Here is a 12,420-nt window from a genome sequence, read left to right on the forward strand (position 1 = left end):
GCAGTGTCAGGGAGGAGGGAAACTGAGAGTAAGGTTGGTACAAGACCGAGGGATTTATCTTTATGGGTTATTGTAGACGAAGACGACCAAGCTTGGTGTTAAAAGCGGGTGGTATGTAAGCCAGCTCTGATCCAAAAGCTGCCTGGCTGCATTAGCACGGTGCTAAGCCCAAGCTAATATATCCGGCTTCTCACCAGGGCTTATTAGCTCGGGCTCAGTGCCATACTAACATAAGTCACAGGACTTCCAGTTGGCTTGACACCATGTCTGCTCAACGTGTGAACTGAGCTCACTGCTACGTGCCTGTAGAGGAGCACCAGGAGATGCCTGGAGACTTGATGACACCATAGTGCTGGTCAGGCTGTGGAGGCCAGGCCTGCCAGTCAGCGGGAAGGGGCAGGTGGGCGTGGAGATCGTACCATGTTTGTGTAGATCAGGAAAGGAAAGAAGTGCAGTGCAGGTGAGGAACCAGATGGGACTGAAACTGGCTTGATGAGAAGGCTTGGCACAAGGAACCTGGGTGTGGGAGAGGAAAATGGGAGTGACTGGAAAGGGAAACTGCAAGCGGGGTCAGGAGGAACAAGATGAGGACTTGCTGGGCAAGGATACCGATGAGAAGTCTGAGGCGAGGTCTGGAAGATGGGCTAAGACAGGAAGAGAGGGAAGAGGGAACAAACTCCACACCCACCCTGGAATGAAACCGAGATCCCTGGAGGAAGTGATTCCTCTGCTTCTACCTGGGGGAACCCATCAGCAGAAGGGTGCTGTCCCTTCCAGTGCTTGTGCTGACCTTGCCCAAAACAACCAGATGGTTGCTGTGAGCCAGGTCTGTTAGCTTCCCTCCAGAGGTCTGCCCGTGGCAGATCTGAACGTCCCAGCTCTGCTGATGATCCATGTGGGCATTGGTGTGATGCCAAGGTCCACTTATTTTATTTGCAGTTTCAAAAATCAGCACAAAAACTGTTGAAGAACATTACTAAAATTGCAAACTCAAGTTCTCTGAAGTTTGAGTTGTTTGCCTAACCCAAATTTGATCCTTAAATGCGTTATGATACAGTCTTTAATTACTCATTTAATTGCTGTTTTTTTTCTACTGGTTACTTGCCTCATTCAGGCATCAGATAAGCTTGCTAGGGGAGATGAATTGGGGCGGTGTAATGAAATGTTATCTTTAAGACACCTCTTCCCCCCTGCCCCCCATTGCATTTGCTGCAGCATGAGGAAGTAAAATGGCCGTGTTAGGAAGAAGTGTTGTTCTTCTCAGGGCAGGTGAGCTCTGCCCTGAGGTACCATGTATTATTTCTGCTTGTGACTCTGAATAAGATTCATGCCAGTTTGCCTCACCAGAGCCTTTTGCAGGTGGTCAGTAATTTCGACATCTGCTGGGTGCCTGATGCGAAGCCCTGCAAAATGCAGAGCTGTCACAGGCGCCAGGAGGAGAAATGCTTTGAACATGCAACGTAATACGCTGTGCTGAGTAAATCGGTCGCTCTGCATCCCAAAATTAATGTGCACTTTTGATGTTAATGTCATCGTGTCTCCATACCCCTTCTGCAAGCGAGAGAACAGCAATAATACCTTCATCAGCATATGCGGGAGCTATTGTGAAAATCAGATTAGTCATTATTTGGTATTTGTGAGGCATTCAAGTGCTGCTGTTGTGATGAGCAAAGTGGAAAAATACAAGACAAAATTGATTTGTCTTCCATTTGAACATTCTGTGGTAAAAGTAAGGCACCGGGCCTTTCCAGGAGACAAAAAAGTGAGAAAAAAATCTGGTAAAAGGACTATTTTAGTCAGCACCCTTCTTTCTAAACACTGAACAAGGAAGAGATCTGGTAGAAAAAAAAAGACAGTGCATCATATGCCAAGAGTGCAGAACTGAGTTTCTGTGTGCACCTGGCATCTCCTACCATTTGAAAGTGTGTCTGATTTTGCACCATACCAGTCTCCTGTTACTGACGTTTTGGAGTGTTTGTCCTACTGCAAAGCTTGGCTTTTTATGTGAGGCTGTTGTCTTGCAAATCTGACGGTACGCTCTAGATTTTTACAGAACTTTGACTCAGCTTCAGGGAAGGAGGAATGAAGAAGCAGAAGAGTGAACTTCTGGAAGCTGAAACCCTCCTTTCCCTGTGTTTGAGCAATCTGCACTCTTATGAAACCCTTTTGAAATCTCATTTGCTGATGTCTTTCTGACCCCCAAAATTATTCTTGTGCAAATGTTGACACCCAGCAGAGATGAAATCATTGACTTAGGAAAACATATGTAGCTTATCAGAAACTGCAGGATTCCAACAATACACTAGCAACACCAGCCTTTCTTTTTTTATTTCTTTTTTTTTTTTTTTTTAATTGTTTGTGGTTAGTTGGCAGATGGTATCGTGAATCAGGTTATATGTATCTGAGGGAGCACAATGTTTTTATCAGTTCATATGAACCTGAATCCACGGCACGCACCAAACTGTTTTGGGTTTTTTTCCTGGTCTTCTGCTCATGAATTTTCTGTGCGCCTGTGATTTTGCTATGTTTACTAATTTTATGTTGACAGTTTTAATTACACACTCTTATAGAGTGTATAAGCAGAACAAGAACTAGATATGTTTTCCAAATGAATTCAGGCTGTGTGTAAATTTTCTGTGTGGGCTGGACCCATAGCTCACTGAAATCAAAGGACGTAAATGTTTCGCCACTGACCACGTGAAATCAGTTAGTCTTCATTTGTTGTGTTTTTTTATGATCCTGACACTAAATTTCTTTGATTTGTTTGCTGAAGGAAAGTGAACTGAAAGTAGATGGACAAACCATTAGAAACTTTTTGAGGCTTTTGTCTTGTGTATCGTGCCATTAGAAATCAGGCAGGGAAAAAGGAACAATTACAATCCATTGATTTGTAGGTGCCTGTAAAGCCTGAAACTTTTAAACTTGATTTTACATTTAAACTTGATTTTACATCTTAGATTTATTTTTAGGGTCACTAGGTAATCCCAAAACCAAAATGATGTTTCCGTGGAGTTTGCTGTGCGTAGGAGAAAGGAGCTGCCCATTAACGAACTAGCAAAAAACCACAACAGTCTCGTTGGTCCAAAAGCAACAATTTTGAGTTCTGCTGTGAGTTTTTGTTTATTGTGCTTTATATTAAAGGTGCGGCTGAATGTTCATTATCCCTATGATAAAAGCAGTAAAAATAGGTTCAAAATGTCTCTTGCGCAATGTTGTAATTTACCTTTATTTTAAACTGGCTTACACATCTTAATACATTATGACAATCAGAATTATCAGGCCACCAGGCGGAGAGGAGTTTGTTTTGTTAATTGCTCTTGTTAAGCCTAATTACAGAACGGGGTGGAGTGGATGCGAGGGGAGGGAGGAATCTGCCAGCAAGAGGAAATTCTAAAATCCTCGGAGCGGTTGCCGGCAGTGCGTGTTGGGGAGTGAGAGCGGGGGTGTGGTGTGCGTGTTCGGGTGTGCGTGCGTGTGTAGGGGTGTGAGGGTGACTGACAGACCTTCCATATGGACTAACATCCTGAGATGCATGAGCCGGAGGTGGGGAACCTGTGCTGTGTGGACACATGAAGGTACAGCCGAACAAAGAACTGTGTTTTGCTTTATTAACTCTTTTTTTTGGGGGGGGGAGCATGATGCAGATTACTTACTTTGCTGTTAATCTGTGAGTTTCATGTTAGATGGAACGTTAGGCTGGTTTGCTGATGTGACGTGCCATCCTTTGATGTGACAGGCTGCCGGCACAAGGTGTGCTTAGGTCGCTGTGGGTTGGTATCCTGAATCCCTCTGAACTGTTCTCCTTCTTGCCGGTGGTTGCAGGGGAGCGGTGCTGCCCACAAACCGTGTTATTTGTTTTAGACTTTCCAATGGGAAGCACGCATCCGAAGAGCCCTCCTGCCCCGCATTATTCCGGTTTGTTTGTGTGCCCCACATTACGCTGCTGGCGATGTTAACTGTGCCTGACCTGCCTTGCCAGCCCCCGCCGCTGCCTCTTGGAGCCTCCGGGACAGAAGTTTCTGATCAGGCAGTTTTGAACAAGCCAGACGTAAAGTAAATTATTATATAACAAATCCGTGCTCTTCTCCAGGGTATGTTACCTGACTTGTTTGCTGCCAAGGTGGTTTTATTGTTTTGGCTACTGGGTGGAGGGAGGAGACTGGAATAGCAGAGGAGTCATAGCTTTTGTTTTGCTTAATTATAGTGTACGCTTTTAATAAAACCTTTTAGTGCCATGAATTAAATGGCATTGCAATCCTGCACGAGAAGAAAAATGCGGCTGCTGTTGGAGCTGACAGCTGAGGGGTTAGATGGCCAGCGTGGGGCTGAGGCTCAGAAGCCTTTTCTTTGCCGGCTGGAGATACTGCTGGGTAAATGTGTTTACTTTTTCCTTAGTATTTATACTAGTTAATGTGTCGCACTAGATAAATCTACTTCCTGAGTCCATCTTTCAGCTTGCTTTCTTCCCTCCCAATTGACAAATGGTTTGAGTTTGACACCGTTTTATCAGTTGAGCCCCTGCTGGGTGTTGCATGCCTGCTTGTTTCTGCTTTATCGTGAAAAGTGAATTATCTGCGATATTTTGTTACCATCTAACTAGCAGTTGGCAGGCTTTCCTATATGAACTGATTTAGATTTCAGCAAGGGGAGGCTGTTGTCTTTTTTCTGCAAAGCCCGATTGTTGCTCTCCAGGAAAACAAAAGATCCCGGAGCTTTCTGCACCGCAATCTGCTGCTGTCCCACTTTCAAGGAGGTGTTTTGTTTGTTGCGGCAGCTTCCTATCTTAAAATGATAAATTGAGCGGACGTGTGCGCCGTTTTAAACCTCTGTCTCCAGGGCTTTGTGCTCACTTAGGATAAAATACGTTATTTTGTGGTAAGCTCTGATGTGATTTAAACTTGGTTTAAAGATGACAAAGCAAAAGGGAAAGCATCAACATCTTTAGCAGTGGTAGTTTGATGAGGAATAGCTGTCAGAAGAACTCTACTGACTTACCTCAAGTGGGTTGCAAATGCATTAGGGATTCATTAATATTAATACCAGAATAGACATTTCCTGCATTCATTTGACATCTTCCACTCTCTTTTTTTATTTTGCCCCCCCCCCCCTTTTTTTTAAGAGCAACTTGGAGTGCAGTTTTAACACTTATTCAGGTTAATACAAGTATGATAAGCTAAAGTTAAACAGAAGGAGACCCCTGAGTGTGTGGGGTCGGTCTCTAGGAGTCCTGGAATTTGGTGCTGTGCTTTAGAGGAAGATTATGGTAAACTCTTGGGTGAGGCTGTCAGGGCAGTTTGCAAAACAAGTCCACTAGGTACCATTATGACCAGAAGAAATTGTTGTTAGAAGAAATTGTTCTATGGGGTGATAGGAAGGTCACTATCAAAATGGCATGTAAGATCTAATAACTTCATAGATTTCTAAAGCGGACACCTGAGTGGCTTCTTCATATGTTCAGGGGTGAAAAAGAAAATCCAAACCATTCTCCAGTCTCTGAGTGTTTTGTGAGGTTGGCTGAACAGTTCGATTTGAAAAGTAAATAGATCCAAGCTAATTTTCACTTGTTTTCTGTCTTTAAAGTCCCATGACGCACATTTTCATGCTTCTGCTCTGTCACCAGCAGGCTTCCAAGCTTTCTTTAAAAAAAAAAATAATAAAAGGAGAGAAAACCACCCAATATCTTTGAGACATAAAATAAAATGAAGAATACTGGCAGCGTCAGGAGGGAACATGTAATTGCGATGATTGTTTTCCAGTGCCCTGCACAGGGCATCACCATTTCACCCACTGAGCCCTTTACCTGGGAGAACTCATGGTAGCAAAGTGAAGCAGCAGCTCGCTTTCTGTAGAAAACACAGCTAAGAGTCGCAGTCTGTAAAACGTCAAAAGAAAACAGATAAGCCCCAACCAAGCGCCGAGTCTGGCGAGACTGGTGATGCAGCAGCGACAAATGCCGAAGTGCACGCGAGTTTGGCAGCTCCTACTGATCGGGCAATTTGAATTGTCAGTGTGCGTCTGCTCTACTTGTTGAGCCTAATGAAGAGTACAGTTTAATCACTGGTGTGCCAAATTGAGCATGATTAGCTGTTATTGCAGATTAGTGCATTGTCTGGGGCTCCAGAATTATTGATCCGGGTGCTGGGCTCTGGTGTTTTCTGTGCCCTCTATCGTAACCTCTTCTTAATGCTTAGGGGAGGGAAGCAGGAAAAGAGAGTAGGAGGGAAGAAGTCCAGATGGGAAGAAAACAGGTCCTGAAAAGACCACATAGGAACTAGGTCAGGTACTCTGGAGATTAAAGAAGCATGCTTCATCCCTGGACGCAGGAGGCAGGGACAAGTAGCATACAATTACGAGGAATTAGAACGGCAACAAGTAGTGCAGATTTATCAGCTTTAATTGTCTATTGTCAGGACAGAGCCCTTCTTGTAGATCAGGCGCTGCCAATGCTTTAATACCTCTAATGGACTCTCTATTGTGGGATTATCTCTCCTAAGGACAATGTCTTTCTTAAAACTAGTTGTTTTGGGAGAAGGAGGGAAAAAAAAAAGGACGGGGGGAGGAGAAAATAAAGAAGTAGCTGCAGCCCTCGTTTTTTTTTCTCTCTGGTTTGTCACATTCTGCAGGAAGTAGCTGAGAGCCCAGTGTTGCTCTTCTGTCAGCAGCGCTATTCCTTCAGGGGAACTGATAGATACCCATTGAACATTAACCCCCTTTGCTCCACCTTCCCCAACGAGCTCCTCCAGAAACAATAGCTGGTTGATAAAGAGCAGATAAGCAAGGACACCCGGCTTAAGAATCTCTCTGCTATCTTTATTTTAAAAGCTTTCCTGGGTTTTGCAAAGTAAACATTACAACATTTAAAGAAGGATAAGGTGTCAACTATTTAATGAGAAGTTGTGTTTAATAGCAGAGGAATTTTTCCCTCCCCCAGCCAACACACAGGTATGAAAAGACTACTATTTCACCACCGTGGGGTAGGGAAGGTGGAGAAATGACAACTGTGCACTTAGAAGCTTAAGAAGTGGTCCTTCAGCCCACCCCTGCCAGATCCTCTCCTCAGCTCTAAACATACAGTCACTATTTTGAATCCTTTGGTCCTAGATGCACAGTAGTCGCATTGCTGGATCTGTGATAATCTGTGGGTAAATATTTTTATTTCCACCATATGCGCTTCGTCATGGTGTGTAGCTGTTGTTTCTGTTAATCTGTTTTGAAACACGCTGCGTGGCCAATTCTTTGTCTGAGAAAAGCGGTGTGGTTCCACCCATGGATCTCACCCTCCTTCTGCTGTGTTCATCAGCTCCACAAGATTGGGCAGGCTGGAGAGCATCTGAAAGGAAAACTGAACTGTGCAGGAGCAGAGCCCGAAGTTTCACCATGGTTCATCTCTCTATGGACTTACCAGGCAGGTTGAGAATACCCCAAAAAGTGTCATGACTGCCAAGCTGGGAAAAGACATGAAAGTCGAATCAATGCAACTAATTCTGAGGTGGCTTTGTTATTTCAGATTGTTGTGAGCTTGTTGCAGGGCTGATGTCATTGAAATATCCACAGGATCAAGCCCTCTTATACTGTCCCATCTCTCTGCCATAATCATCTGGAAATCAGCCAATTTTAAAGGAAAAATTCCCGAAGCGCACCCTTCTTTCAGCCCTCTGTCACCACCAGTAAGGTGGGGAGGCGGTTGTAATGGGTTGGCCTGTTTTCATTTATTTTTCCTCAGACTCAGTTGCTATGGACAGAATATTCAGAAGTCTGTATTTGGGATATGAAAGGTTGATTTAGGTGCTCAGGTTTTCTTGCCTGGTATAAACTTACATTGGTAGAAACACGCAAAGACAATACAGGTGGTGTTGTATGGGCTCCTGGCTATTACCCCTACCCTTCCCAAGACCACCGGAGCTCAGGAGTGTCATGGGAAGGCTGATGGTAACCAAGAGGGGAACATACGTGGTCTTCACAGTGAGGCATTTCCCTTCTCATAAGGGACAAAGAGATGGCTCCTTACGTTTAATCCAGACCCTGAAGTCTGCTACCTTTTCCCACAATGAAACAAAGCACAGTGACAAAGACTCTCCTGCTTTCTCAATACCTTCACCCCAGCTTGCTCCCTGTGAAACAAGAGCAAGTGGCTTCAGACTGTTTTGTCTTTGCTGCTCAGCTGCGTTCGCAGCGAAGAGAAGTCCAGCTTCTCACGGTGACTTCTTGCCCTCCTGGTAGCCGGCCCAGACAGCCCCAGCTCCTTCTCAAACTTGAGCCTCAACAAGAGGAAACGGCTGAAGCTTAGTTCTCACTTCTGTGTGCTGCAAGAATGTTTTTTTTCCATTGGAGGAGAGTTGTTTTGGCTGATTTGTAAGTCATCTGAGCAGTATTTTAATAAGGCCTACCGGGAAACAAAAAGGGTTATGGTATTTTAGTTTGACTCCTTTTTTCTCTTTTTAAGGAAAATTTCTTGAGAGGATAAAACAACACTGAAATCAAAAGAGATGCTGAGGCTGGCACTAGGCAGTAGCTGAGAGTGCAGCCAAAAGATTGGCTCTTGGTATTGCACAGCTGAGACAAAAATAAATGTTAAGGCATTTGGAAGTGCTACAAGGCAATGACCAGGGTGCTCTGTAATTAAAGGCAGTCCCTGAAAGCTGCATGTGTTAATTCAAATGCCTCCTGCCTACACCATACACCACTCCAAATGCCCTTGCAAAAACCTTCATGTAGATTCAAGTGCAATTTTAATTTCTCTCCTTATAGGCAATACCGCGCTGAGGTAGTCTAGGGCATACAAAGCCTCTGAGATCATATCTGAAGCCTATAGGCTGTGTTTTGTAAAGGTCAGGCCAGTCTGTGAGAAGAAGGCTTTAACTTTTCCTGTCGCACAGTCACTAGAGCATGCTGAGTCTCTCTCTTTCCCTTGAATCTGACAGCAACCAGGTTTTCAGAAGCATGGCCCCAAAACACCAGCGTATCTGTCTCAGCAGAACTTGAAAGCGAGTTCTTCTTTGAGTTTGATTCCTCAGCCGGCTTTTAAAAGATGTGCAGTCGTGCAACTACATCATGTACCTTCTCCGAGTAATGACCACAACTGGTCCCCAAATGTTTACCAGCACAAGGATGCCTACATGCAGGAAGTGGGAAAGGGGGGTGGGTCTGGTAGTTACTCTTGATGTGGTCAATCTGCCACTGACCTTGCTGGGGCAAGGGGAAGGGGAGGATGTGAAAATGAGACTCTGCTTTAATCTCTTGTGTGCATTTTATCTCCCCTCCGACTTTCTAAAGAAGTTTCATCTATTAGAGCCAGCTCTCTTCCCTCCTTCTTCCCCTTACAATTACAGCAGGCGCAGGGAGAACAGCAGCGGCGGCGGCAGCTGAGGCTGAGCTGGGCAGGCTTGTTGTTGAGCTGAAGTGGTGATAGCATCAAAGGAAATGGATGGGGATTTCTGAGATCAGAGCTGTTAGGGCCATTCATGATTTGTTGTCAGGCTGAAAGCTGCTGCAGAGAGAGAGCTGCCTGAGAAATGCTGATTAATACGGTAATTGAGGTTTTCTATGAGCGAGAAGGAAAAAATGAAAACATGACTAAAAATGTTCTTTTTGAAATGAACAGCATTTGAGATTGCACATTCCAGACAATAGCAGCTACTGGTATGAAAGATTTCTATAAAAGAGCAGAAAACTGCTGGTTGAACAGGGTGTCTTTTTATGTTTCTCTATTAAGGAGGAAGGTCAGAAGGTCAGTCTACATATTTATTTAATGGCAGAGTTTCCTTTGTGATTCTTATTTTAGTCCACATTCTTAACAATTTGTTTCTGTCTCTCCTTTCTTGATAAACTTAGTTTTATTCCAGATCAGGCACTGTTAGGCTAGACCCACATGCCAGTGAAATCCCTTCTCCTGCGCTAAGGTAGTTCTGGGCTCAGCTTTGAGACACCTGGAGCTAATTTCAGGATAGTCTCGGAGTGTGCCACAGAGTTATTTGAAGTCCACAGGCTTCACAGGCTGTACTCACCTCCCCAGGCTCTGACCTGGCATATTGGCATCTGCCTGTCATCCTGACGAATATTTCACTTCATCTGATCAGATCTAATCTCTGCTTCCTCTTCTTCTCCAGACCAAAAGCATTCTCGGTTCCTTGAAAGGTAGACTTGCTTTATTCCCACTCTCCTTCACATTAAGAAGATCAGCCCCTGAAGGAAATATATAAACTCTTTTTTCTTGCCTCCCCCCCGCCCCGGCCTTTCTTTTTTCTTTCAAGCTAACAGGGAAGTGAAAAGCTCTGAAACAGCTGCCTCTCAGAGTGAGACTATTTTTCGGTAAAATAATCACCTTCAGTATGACTACATTGTTTTTCTGTTCTATGCGGTGTGACTCAGCATCAGTTAATTAACCCAATCAAGTAGGACGGATTTCTCTCCTTTAATGAATGGTTCTTCCTACTTCAGAGCCTTCCTAGACCTCATTTTGGATGCGCCTGGGTTTTACCGGGTATATCCAATTACATGTATATCCTTCAGCCCAGTGCTCGGGCCACCTCTCTTGTGGAATTACGTTGTGGTGGAAGTTAAGCCAGGACACTCACTTGCAAGCAGTTGCCCTACTTATGTCTGCTGCCACCAGCCATCCCGCGTTAGCGCACACGGAAGGTCTTTACACAGATATACTATTCTCAGCATCGCAGACCGAAAATGGCAAGTAATCCTTTCCACACATCTTTTTATCAGAGAGAGCCGGAGCAGGTTAAGGGAAAGGGATGTGTGTACTCTCATCAGAGGGACAGGCAGGCACCCGGTTGCATAAACGTGCTCTTTTTTTTTTTCCCCTCTCTCTCCCTTTTCCTGTGAAGAAATACATAACACTCAGATCGTCCCAAAAATATAAGCGCATGTGTGTTTGAAAGAAGAATGTGAAACTAGCTGCTGCATGAAGCACTGGGAAAGTGATGAGAAGTGCACTCGCAGACGTGCAAGAAGAAGGAAAAGTAGTAGAGCTGCCTCGCAGTGAAGCAACTGGTGCTCGCTCTGGGCTGTAGATGGCTATAAATGGAATTGTGCATCGCCGTTCCTCCGAGCCCGAGGACGCCTCGCTGAAGAGACAGGACCACTGAAGGAAGTAAGGCATCTGGCCGTTTTGTAATGAGAAGCAGGAATGCTCTCACTAGTAAACAAACAGGACGTTGCATGCCATCATCACAGGATGTCCTTCCTTCAGCCAGTGCGCTGACTCGGATTGGAGGAAGAAAATTTGGTGCAGGGGTCTGCTAATTGCTATACCAATCCTCCTTCCATCGCCGGCGTGCTCCTGGACGGTCACTTACGTACTGCCCTGTGCAAGATCGGCGCTGGTTTTCTTACCGCGCCGTGAAAGAGGCGTCGGGTTTGGGAATGCCGCTTGCCTTGCCCCGCTCTTGTGAGCCTCCCTGCTGTTACGTGGCGAGAGGGGGGAGATTTTATTTAAAGGAAGAAACAGAGGTGGTTTTCGTGATGCCTTTTACAAGCGTTGATTAGAAGGAGACTCTGGAAAGGGATAAAATCAAACCCTTGCGACTCCCATGTGGTCACTATCAAGTAAAGTACTATAATTGTTAAGGTTTGGAAGCAAACGCTTTAAGTGGGGTTTTAATCGATATTCTGGAACCCGAGAGTCATTTTCGTTGTAGCGTTCTACCTAGTCAAACTGAGGGAGAACGAAAGCGGGTACGTGTTGATCTCTGGAGCTTAAAATAGCGCGAAAACCAGATTTCTAGTCAGACCCGCCTCACGTGCGCTCGCCGCGGCCCTCCCGGCCGGCACGGATTGGGGGAAACGGGACAAAAAAAATTATTATCAATAATTAAAATTTAAAAAACAAAACAAAACCAAACCCGGGCGGGTTGCGCAGGGGCTTGGGCCGCAGGTGGAGCCCCACCTCCCGCGCTGTGAGGAGAGGGAGGGGAGGGACCGGGGCCGGGGCCGGCAGGGCGAGCGGCGGGCGGGCCGAGCCGAGCCGAGCCGAGCCGAGCCGAGCCGAGCCGAGGCGCTGTGGCAGGCGGCCCCCCAGCGTTTCCCGGCGGCAAGAGCAGGGAGCGCGGCGGCGGCAGCACCTGTCTGACAGCGGGGGAGGAGCGGGAGGGGGAGCGGCGGCTGGAGGTGTGAGTCAGTCTCCCGGGGACCCAGCGCTGGAAGGAAGGGGAAATGTTTACTCTGTAGAGATGAGCCAGGTTTGCTGCCGACGGTGGGCTTCGCTCTGGAGACGCGCGCGGATTCTGCCCCGGTAAGGAGCGCGGTGCCTCCCCCCTCCACCCCCAGAACTCCCCGGCTCCTTCTTCTCGCCCTCCCCCGGAGGAAAAGTTTCTTCGCCGCCTCTCCCGGCTCGGGAGCGCTCCTCTGATCGGCGTTAACCCTTTCGCTCCGCCGCGCAACTGTCACCCCCCCCCGCCACCTCCCCGA

Source organism: Nesoenas mayeri (assembly GCF_963082525.1).
Source record: "Nesoenas mayeri genome assembly, chromosome: 3".
Classification (NCBI taxonomy): domain Eukaryota; kingdom Metazoa; phylum Chordata; class Aves; order Columbiformes; family Columbidae; genus Nesoenas; species Nesoenas mayeri.